The following is a 9935-nucleotide window of genomic DNA, read 5'->3' on the forward strand; positions in this document are numbered from 1 at the left end:
GTCTGAGACATCTTTGACATTCTTCGGGTATGCAGGGGCTCTTGAATAAGCACTCACAGGCGTATGTTGGCTAAGAATCACACAGTGGCTAACACATCACAGGATCAGCCTGCTGTAGACTTTCTTCTTTTTCACAGCCCAAAGGCTCTGTGTCATAGGCTGTGTGTATGATGCCATCAGTGGGTGGTAATATAACGAGAAGCATCTCTTAGGGCCACAAAGAGTGCTCTAGGAACTACCACACAATGTTAACCCAGTAGGAACTAACAGTCATTTGGCTGGGAAACCAGATAATGTGATGCTCAAGAGCGATGCACAGTGTTGCTGGATAATGTGAAATCAAATAAAAAGCATGCGTATAGAACACACCATTCCAAAATTATCCAGAGGTAGTATGGCGACCTACAGCTAGCACAAAGAATTTGACTCCAAGCCACAGAGATTCTGATCAGATCCAGCTGTGTATAAAGGAAAGCTACAGGGGAATCACTTGTGTATCATGTGACAGTAAAACAACTAGGCAGTAACAGCAGATATGACCTTCAGGGAACACGGCCTGAGCTGCTACCAGTGATGTGCCTGTAGCTGATGAGGTTTGGGCATGACCCTTGATGGCCAAAACATCAAGACCAAAGACAAATCTGAGTTTTCAGAACAATCAACACCTGATGAATTTTGGGGAGAAAAAAATGAGAGCTTCACAATTTATTTACCATGCAGCCCTGAATCCCAATAGAAAGAATAATGCTGGATATTATGTAGCTAATCTGTACCCCAGAGGTGACTGAAAATGCTGTAATTTGGGGGTGATTAGGTATGCTAAGGAACTATTTAAAAGATACGTATTCCTAACACATAGAACATGAGTTAACTTTGGTTCATTTAGACACCCACAAATATCTTATAAATCCATGACTTGCTCTCTGCTGCATGTACCATGCAAGATTTTTCCAGGATATGAAGAACATCCTCCACAAGCAAGTTCTACCCAATATGTCAGAGAAAATTCAGGATTCCCATTCCTCTCTTGATAAGGCAGACTGTGAATGATGAATGCTTACATTTCAAAGTTAAGAGGAATGACCTGAAAACAGTAACAAGTGAATCCCACTGTAACAAAGCATTTCAGAGATGTCTACTGGCTCAGTTTGACCCTGTGTGGCTGCAGTTGCTCAGGTCTCAAGGCTGTGGGATTGGACCAGGTCATTATTGACCATAACTGTGTAGGGACTGTAAGATCTGTGATAATTCTTCAAGCTAAGAAATTAAAAAGCTTCACTTTCAGCAGCTTAATGTGAAAAGCACAGATCTGTGAATGGATGAAGCGTTAAGTGCATAAGGCTGAGCACTTCAGAGCCAAGGAAGAAACACTATATGCAGACAAGCACTTCTGTATGGAGGATGTGTTAGTAAATGGAGACATGTATGGGCTTCGGGAAAAACCTTCAGGAAGACTCTGGCTGCTAGAAACTATATGCAACAAAATGGTTGGAACACATCAACAGATGGACTTTGAAACACTCGAGCAGAGTAAGTGCTGTGGCCCAGGTAGACAAGGGAAGTGGGTTTTTCCACACAGAGATTGGGATTCCTTATTGCTGAATATGCAAGAAGCCTGGAAGGGCTTCAGGGAAGCTCTGTGGCACGTCAAGAGTTGCTGAGCACCTAAGAGTGTCTAAAGGTATAAAATGGTGCTTGTCCTGATAGGCCACCTAGAATACATTGACAGAGATCAGTCGGGAGAATCTGAAAGACCTTGAGTCTGTCGCACGTCTGATCCTTAGCCTTGGGAGGGCTTGACCTACAAAGCCCCAAAAGAGGCATGGCCACACTCCTCTTGAAAAGGTTATTATAATCATCGACTGCCTTTCCACCATATTTCCAAGGCCAGCCACAGACTGTGGGTTTGTGCTGCTAAATCTGAAGCAAGAGAAGGCTGCTTAGATTAAATTTTTTGTTTGGTTTTTTTGGTTTGAGTTTTGTTTACTTTGGGGTTTTTGGTTTTCTTTGTTTTTCTTTAAGGTTTTGATAATTCCTTGTTCTTATTGATTTGTTATTTTGCTAAGGCTATAGAGTTTATATAGTGATTATCCCTTTGCCCCTCCACTGAGGAAAATAAATGTATTTTATGAATAAAAAGGTAATCTGCAACTCTTGACTCTTAAGATCCTTCTCTAGTGAGGTCTGCTGTCACAGACTGTAACCCAGAAGGAAAGGATGGATGTCTTCAAGTCGCAGGTTGCTTCCCAGCCGGGGATCTTAGGACTACAAAAGGGAGGTGGCGTGGGTGGTGTCACCTCCTCTGTGGATACTCACCTCATGATGGAAAACCTATCTAGACTATAACCTCAAGGCCATATATTTAGATACCATTAAATGCGGCGCTCCTTATGCACATGTCCATAAAATGGCCATGCAGACCAAATTAATGACAAACGGGACTGTACTGCTGTAAACCCTAGAAAATGAAAATATTTGGGAAGGGTGTAAAAGAAATGAGGAAAGTCAGAGAGCTCTCTGCCTCTGGTTTTCTTGAAACGTAGCATTAGTGATATTCACAATGCAGACATAATGACCTCCTAGATGTGTTGGAACATTTTTTGTTTTGTTTTTCTCTTTCTTTGTATTTGAACTTTATTTCATTCATTTATGTGTGTGGGTGTTTGGCCTGCTGAGTGTCTGCAAAGCCTCACATACATGCAACCCTCACATCAGCCAGAAGAGGGCATCAGATTACACCTGGAACCAGAGTTACAGAGGAATGTAAACTTCTGGGTCCTCTAAGGGAGCAACAAATCCTGTTAATGGGCAAGCCATCTCTCCTGTCCCTGCACTTGACTTTTGTCCTTCCAGCTGTTTGTGTTGTTGGAGGAGATTACCCACAACAACAGAGAAAAGTATGCGGGGATCTGTAGGGACAGGTCCATAAAGGGTGCGTGCTCCTTGTTTTAGGCTGCCAGGCATCCCTGCAGTGTGAGTTCAGGACCCGATGCCAGCATCAGGGTTGGAGCAGTCTGTCACCTCTCATCTACAATGACAATGCAGGTTAGGCCCACCTGACCAAGTGCAGAATTGAGAAGACACTCCTGGAGTTGGGGGGGAGGGGGAAGGATTCCCTTTAGATGCCCCAGGCAAGAAGTGTTAGGAGGAATCTTCAGACTAGCCCTTGTGGGTGGAGCCTGCAGCAGAGGCCGCGTGTGGGGGAAGCATGTCTGTGCAAAGCTAAGAAGGAAGAGGGATGGTTCATGCTGCAATTTTACCACAGCAGAGCCCAGAGTGTATTAAGTGTTCCTTCCAGATGAGTAATTTATTCTTATGAAGCTCCCCTAGAAAGAATATGACTTCTGAGACTTACCTGAGTCAGAAGAAAATAATCCTGTGCGTCCCCAGGCTCACGCTGTCACACAAAGGATAAAAGAATCTACTCTTTATGAACAAAGGGTACTCACGCACGCCGGCGCGCGCGCGCACACACACACACACACACACACACAGGGGAGGCACTAATATAGATGTATCATTGAGTTCCATGGCTGGTGTGTTCAGCTGAGCAGCCAGCTCAGCAGATAATGGTACTTGCTGCTAGGCCTACAAACCTGATTTTCGTCCCTAGGACTCACATGGATGAGAGAACAAACTTCCCAGAAATTGTCCTCTCTTCTTCATGTGGCTGGGGTGCCAGGTCTTTGTCCAGAGAAGCTAAGACATCTGGTTTTCCGCTCCTCATTTGCCCTAGAATGTCTCCATTTGATGTTCTAATGTAATTATATTACCCTGAGTCCATTTGAAAGGTTTACGACTTTTCTTATTTTACTTTTGTTGTCCAGAAGTTATAGAAAACAAGAAAGCCATCATCAAGGCATCACCTGAAAACCAGGCTAAGGGAAGGTGGCCAGTGGAGTGTGTAACTGAACTGAGTCTGTTATGAGAGCCCCACCGCTCAGCAAGGTCTTTTCTCCATGCCTGGTGTAGTCAGGGTTCTCTAGTATGCTCTAGTGTAACAACTTATAGAACAAATCTTCCCATATATAGGAAGGACATTTATTAGAATGACTTTCAGGCTGTGGTGCAGCTAATCCAACAATGGCTGGCTGTGAATGGACAGTCCAATAATGGAGTACTCAGTCCACAAGGCTGGGTGTCTCAGCTTGTCCTCAGTATATGCTGGAATCCTGAAAAAGTAGGCTCTGATGCCAGTGAAGAAATGGACTTGCTAGCAAGGTGGAGCAAGCAAAGAGAAAATGCCTCCGTCTTCCATGTCCTTATCTAGGCTTTCAGGAGAAGAAGTGGCCTAGATTAGAGGTGGGGTTTCACAGCTCAAAAGACCTGGATTGAAGGCCTTTATTCCTGCCTCCAACATGTAGCTTAGACATAGGTCTTCCCACTTCCAATTGGAGCCAGATCCCCTCCTAGGTGTGCCCCTCCACTTCTGGGTTCTAGTTAACCCCAGGTGTAGTCAAGTTGGCAGTAAGAGCTGTGCTAAGTCCTTTCATGTCAACTTGACATACAATTGTTCCCTTAAGTCACTACGAATCTCCACATGAAAACTATTACCATGTAATAATTACACCTACCACGATTTATCTATCCTATGTCCAGCCATAATCGCTTTATGATTAAACTGATAATGAAAAATTGCCCTCACACCTGGCTGACCTTTTTTATTGTCTACCTCTGATTGTCTAGAAGTGAGCTGTGGTGAAATTCAAGCAGTCCTTGACCCAGTGAAGCCTCCCTCTAGCTCAGCACCTTCTTTAGTAGGATGAGGTGGCCCAGAAGATGCACAGTGGACCAGGTCACCTGGAATGCCTCATGCTGTCATCACACTGTTCTGAACACACAGGGCTAGACTCCTAGGTCAGACCCACACCAGCTGCACAACAGAAGGGACCTGAAGATGTGGGCATCTCACCAGGCTGTCAAAATACACGTTTGGAAGAGCAAATGCCCCTTATTATAGATAATAAACAGTGGTGAGGTGGGCAGAGACTAAGCATACACTGATCGATGCTTCTTGAGTTATATCCGAGGTTGTCCCATTGCTTGCAGCTCTGTGGATCTGGGGTCCATGCTGCTTAAGAGAGCAATGATAATGTTTGTCTTCTTGGAGACTGTTTTCTTGAAACAATGTGTCCTTTGTGCTGAATGTGTCGATGGGGTTGTCCCAGGGTCTGGAAGAAATGGCCAAGGCCAGAACATCCTGAGGGGCTGTTCTCCTTCCCTCCACAGCCTGCCTGGGTCACTCTTGTTCTCCTTGTTCCCGGACAATAATGTGACAAGAAGGAAAGATCTGATTTCTCTTGTTCTGTGCACCCCAGGTTCACTTCTGTAACGGCCCAGGTGCTCTAATTCTCTCAATAACTGAAAGACAGGTGTCTAACCTGGTGTGGTGTCACCTGTCTTTTATGCCATGGGAGGCAGAGGCAGGCAGATTCTATGACGTCACTGCCAGCCTGGTCTACACAGCAAGTTCCGCTACTAAGGCCACATCGTGAAATCCTGTCTCAAAACAACACACCAAGAACCAAAAGGCCAAACAACCTAACATACAAGCTTTACTGCTGAATAAGGAAAGGAGTTTAGCTCTAGGGAGACAGACGTGGCAAAAGAAAAAGAACACAAGATTAACACCAAATGTTGAAGAAATATTTTCTAGAACACATAAAATATCAGACATGTAAACTGAATAATTAACTAAATTTTAAAAATAGAATTAATTTTAGCATTAAATGAAAGGTGAAAATGCTACTGTTTCTCATGTTTATACTCAGATATTAAAAACAAAGACATCAGGGAGCAGGAGCAGCCTCTATCATCAACTCAGTTGACTGTTCTCTGATCACTCGCACCTGGTGATGCAGCCTTGCCAGGCCACAGAGGAACAAGATCCCGGCAGTCCTGATGAGACCTGACAAGCTATGGGCAGATGGCAATTGTGGAGAACTCCCCCTTTCAGTGGACTAGGAGAAGAGGATGGGGAAAAAGAGAGGGAGGGTGGGACTGGGTGGAGTTGAGGGAAGGGGCTTCGATCAATATATATAATGAATAAATTGTGAAGAAAAAATAAAAATTGAAAAACAAAGACATCACACAATTTGCAGGCAAATGGATGGAACTAGAAAAGATCATTCTCAGTGAGGTAACCCAGCCCCAGAAAGACATGTGAGGTATGCACTGACTTATAAGTGGACATTAGCCATATTGTTCTGGATAACCATGCTACAACCCAAAGCCCCAAAAGAAGACAAAAAGGGCCCAATAGGGATGCAGAAGAGGAACTAAAATAGACATCTGAAGTAGATGGAGGGAGCTGTGAGGGAGAGGAGGTGGAGAGGGTAATAGGAGTAGGGAAGCAGGGGTGAGGGAGGGGGGAGGGAGACCTGGAGAGAGAACAGAAATTGTTGGAGGAGCATCTCTGGGACAGGGGAGGCTCCCAGGAGTCTATGGGGGTGACCCTAGCTAAGATCCCTAACAGCAGGGGATGTGGAGCCTGAAGAGGATATGTCCTGTGGCCAGGTGGGACTTCCAATGGAGGGAGGGCAACATCAACCCCACCAAACCTCCCGCCCAAAAGTTGTCTTTCCTACAAGAAGTGAAGCGATAAAGATGGAGCAGAGATTGAGGAAAGGGCCAACCTAGAACAGGTCAAACCCCATGGGAGAGAGCCAACCCTGACACTATTAACGCTACGCTTGCTTTTAATTGCTGAGTAGTATTCCACTGTGTAAATGTACCACAGTTTCTTTACCCATTCTTCAGCTCAGGGTCATCTGGGTTGTTTTCAGTTTCTGGCTATTACAAATAAGGCTGCTAGGAGCATAGCTGAGCAAATGTCCTTGCTGTGTGGTAGAGAACTGTTTGGGTATACACCCAGGAGGAGCATAGTTTGTGTCTAGAGGTAGAGCTATTCTCAGTTTTCTGAGAAAGCACCAGATTGCTTTCCAAAGTGGTTGTACAAGTTTGCATTCCCACTGGCAGTGGAGGAATCTTCCCCTTTCTCCACTTCCTCTCGCATGTGTCGTCACTTGAGTTTGGGATCTTAGCCATTTTGTTGTGCAGGGATAAAAATAGAGGACTGAGGGAAGGTCTAAACAAGGCCTGGCCCAACCCAAGACCCACTCTGCAGGAGAGAGCCAACCCCTGATATTATTGACGATATTCTATTAAACTTCCAGCCCAGAGCCTCGTATAGCTGTCCTCTGAGAGATGCCACCCAGTAGTGGGTAGAAACAGATGTGGAGACTCACAGCCAAACACTGGGTGGAATGCAGGGAGCCTTGTGGAAGAGTTGGGGGAAGCATAGAAGGACACAGAGGAGATAGGAGTTCCACAAGAAGAGCAACAGAGCAAACTAACCAGGGCCTTGGGGGACTTGCAGAGACTGAAGCAGCAACCATGTGCGGACTGGACGTAGGCCAGTACACAGATGTAGCTAACAGGTGGCTCGGTCTTCATGTGGGTCTCCTGGTGAGAGGAGTGGGGCCTATGACACGGACTCCGTTGCCTGCTTTTCGATCTCTTCCTTTGGTGGGGCTGCCTCGTCAGACTACAGGGGAAGATGATGTGCTCAGTGCTGATACAACTTGATGTGCTGGAGCTGGTTGGGGGGGCTCCCCTTTTCTGAGGAGTAGGAGAGGGGAGAAGAAAGAAGGTGGGTCTGGGAGGAGAGGATGGAGGGGGCTCTGATTGGGATGAATTAATTAATTTTAAAAACCAAAGTAGACCTTAAATGTAGTTTTTTAAAATTCTTTCATAGTGTGCCATTATAGACTATCAACATATCATGTGTGAGATTCAATTTATCCAAATAGCTAAAGGATAACAAAGTTGGGAAGGACAAAGAGGCTAGATATATACCTTAGAAATTTATAACCCTTATATATTAAATTCACCAAATTTATTAAGTACATGTTTTTTTATTTAAAATTTTCTAGGAGCCTGGTATCAAACACTTATCAAACACATAAACGGTTAGACATACATCTGCAAGTCAGGTTCTGTTAACCTGTGTAGATCTGAACAACCTTAGAAATTTATCATGATATAAACTTCCATCCTAGGCCAAAATATTTTGGAGACCTGCTGTTGTCTCCTTAGTCTAAAAAAGCAGATAACAAGCAAAGGGCTCTGTAGGGCTGAAATGTTTTACAGGTACCTCCTATTTGTAGATTTTTTTTTAAACCATTAACCTTTACTTACAAGTTTTAAGCTATTTTTGTTATAGACTTTACACATTTTAAACTACGCCCAATGAATTTACAAATCCTGAGATTAAATAATTTACATAATATTCTTATGAGGTTTTATTTTGTGATCAGAGAGCAAACAAATTATAGAGATAAAAGACATTTAAGAATGGAGAGCAGAAAAAGGTTAGAGTTTTTTAAGTCCTTATCACATTATTTTTAAATTTATAACTCATTTTTGTCAAAGGTCTGCTTCAACATTACAAGGTAAATTGAGGCAGGGCATATTGTCAGCGACTGATCCTTCAGCAAACTTTTTCCTGAGGGTACAAAGCTTGATTCTCTAAGCCAGAACTGCTTATATCCAGAGTCTGGGCCTATACTGCTTGTAGCCATCAAAAATAAGAAAGAAAAAACGGGAGAAAGAATCATACACACACACACACACACACACACACACACTCACACATGGACACAGGCATACACATAGTCACAGATACACACAGAGAAACACAGACACACAAACACACATACACACACACACACACAAGTGATAGATGAAAGACAAGCTCCAACAAGATCCAACAAATTTATTTTTTCTCCCACAGCTTATATATCCCAGCAAAATCTTTCAAGCAGTACAAAAATTACAATGTGATTACATGCTATTTTTCTTTTAATGATCAAGAAAAAACAGCATCTTACCCAATACTGTTACATGAAAAACATTTTACTTATTATAGGTGAAGAAACAAATTATTCCCAAGAACCCACACACATTTGTAACTAAGCGACTTGTTATAGATTAATAGTAATCAGGTGTAAGCAAGGAAGGTATTTCTTTTAGCCAGGTATTTTTTACTGGCAGGCTGCAATTTGTAGTTACAAAGAAAGAATAATTACCTTATAACTATCCTACGAAAATACTAATAGAATCACATATTTAAATGTTTATATAAAAAAACAAGCAGTCTTTAAATCCTCAATGTGCGCATCTACTCATTAACTGTTTTTACTAAATGATATCAGGAAGTTGAGTAAAAAAGTGGGCACAAGAAATGAATTGCCTTCATCACCAGCCCAGCTTCACTGAGAGTCACACCAGCCAGTGCTGAGCTGCTGTTCTTGCTCCCTGACCTCACAAAGTCCCTAGCTCAACTATTAACAGTGTACCTTTGTGAACTTCAAATACTTCAAGATTTTCTGTATCGGAGCCACTGACAAAAATAAATAAACAAACAAATAAATAAATACATAAAAAACACCACCTATCCTTACTAAACAAGCTATTTTTTCAAATTCTTTCTAAAGGTGGTGGTCACTGCTAACAATCTACATCTTAAAGTTCTTTCCATGGATGATGGTTAAACCATTAATCTGCTCCAGCAAGATCAAGCATTATTATTGTAAGTGTCAATGATACTGCCCAGTGAGTGTCTGGAGGCTCCTTAGAGCTTTCGTACTGTTCATAAATTAAGAAAACTGTGAAGACCACAAGGACAGCAAACAGAGCGACACTCCATAAAAGCATGAACCCTAAGGACATGCAGTCCTCGGGGCTCTGCCTCTCTGAGGCACACCCATCCTGGTTGTTCTAACTGGGGGGGGGGGGGGGCATTCCATGAGTTCTAAAGCTGTTTTGCTGTTCCATCTGCACAGCCCTTGATCTCTTTTGTAACAATTATTTTTTTCCTAAGTTAGGCCAGTTTCCATTTTTACTCTACCTTTATTTTTGTGTACAAATTTATA

This window comes from Meriones unguiculatus, chromosome 9 (assembly GCF_030254825.1).
Source record: "Meriones unguiculatus strain TT.TT164.6M chromosome 9, Bangor_MerUng_6.1, whole genome shotgun sequence".
NCBI lineage: Eukaryota > Metazoa > Chordata > Mammalia > Rodentia > Muridae > Meriones > Meriones unguiculatus.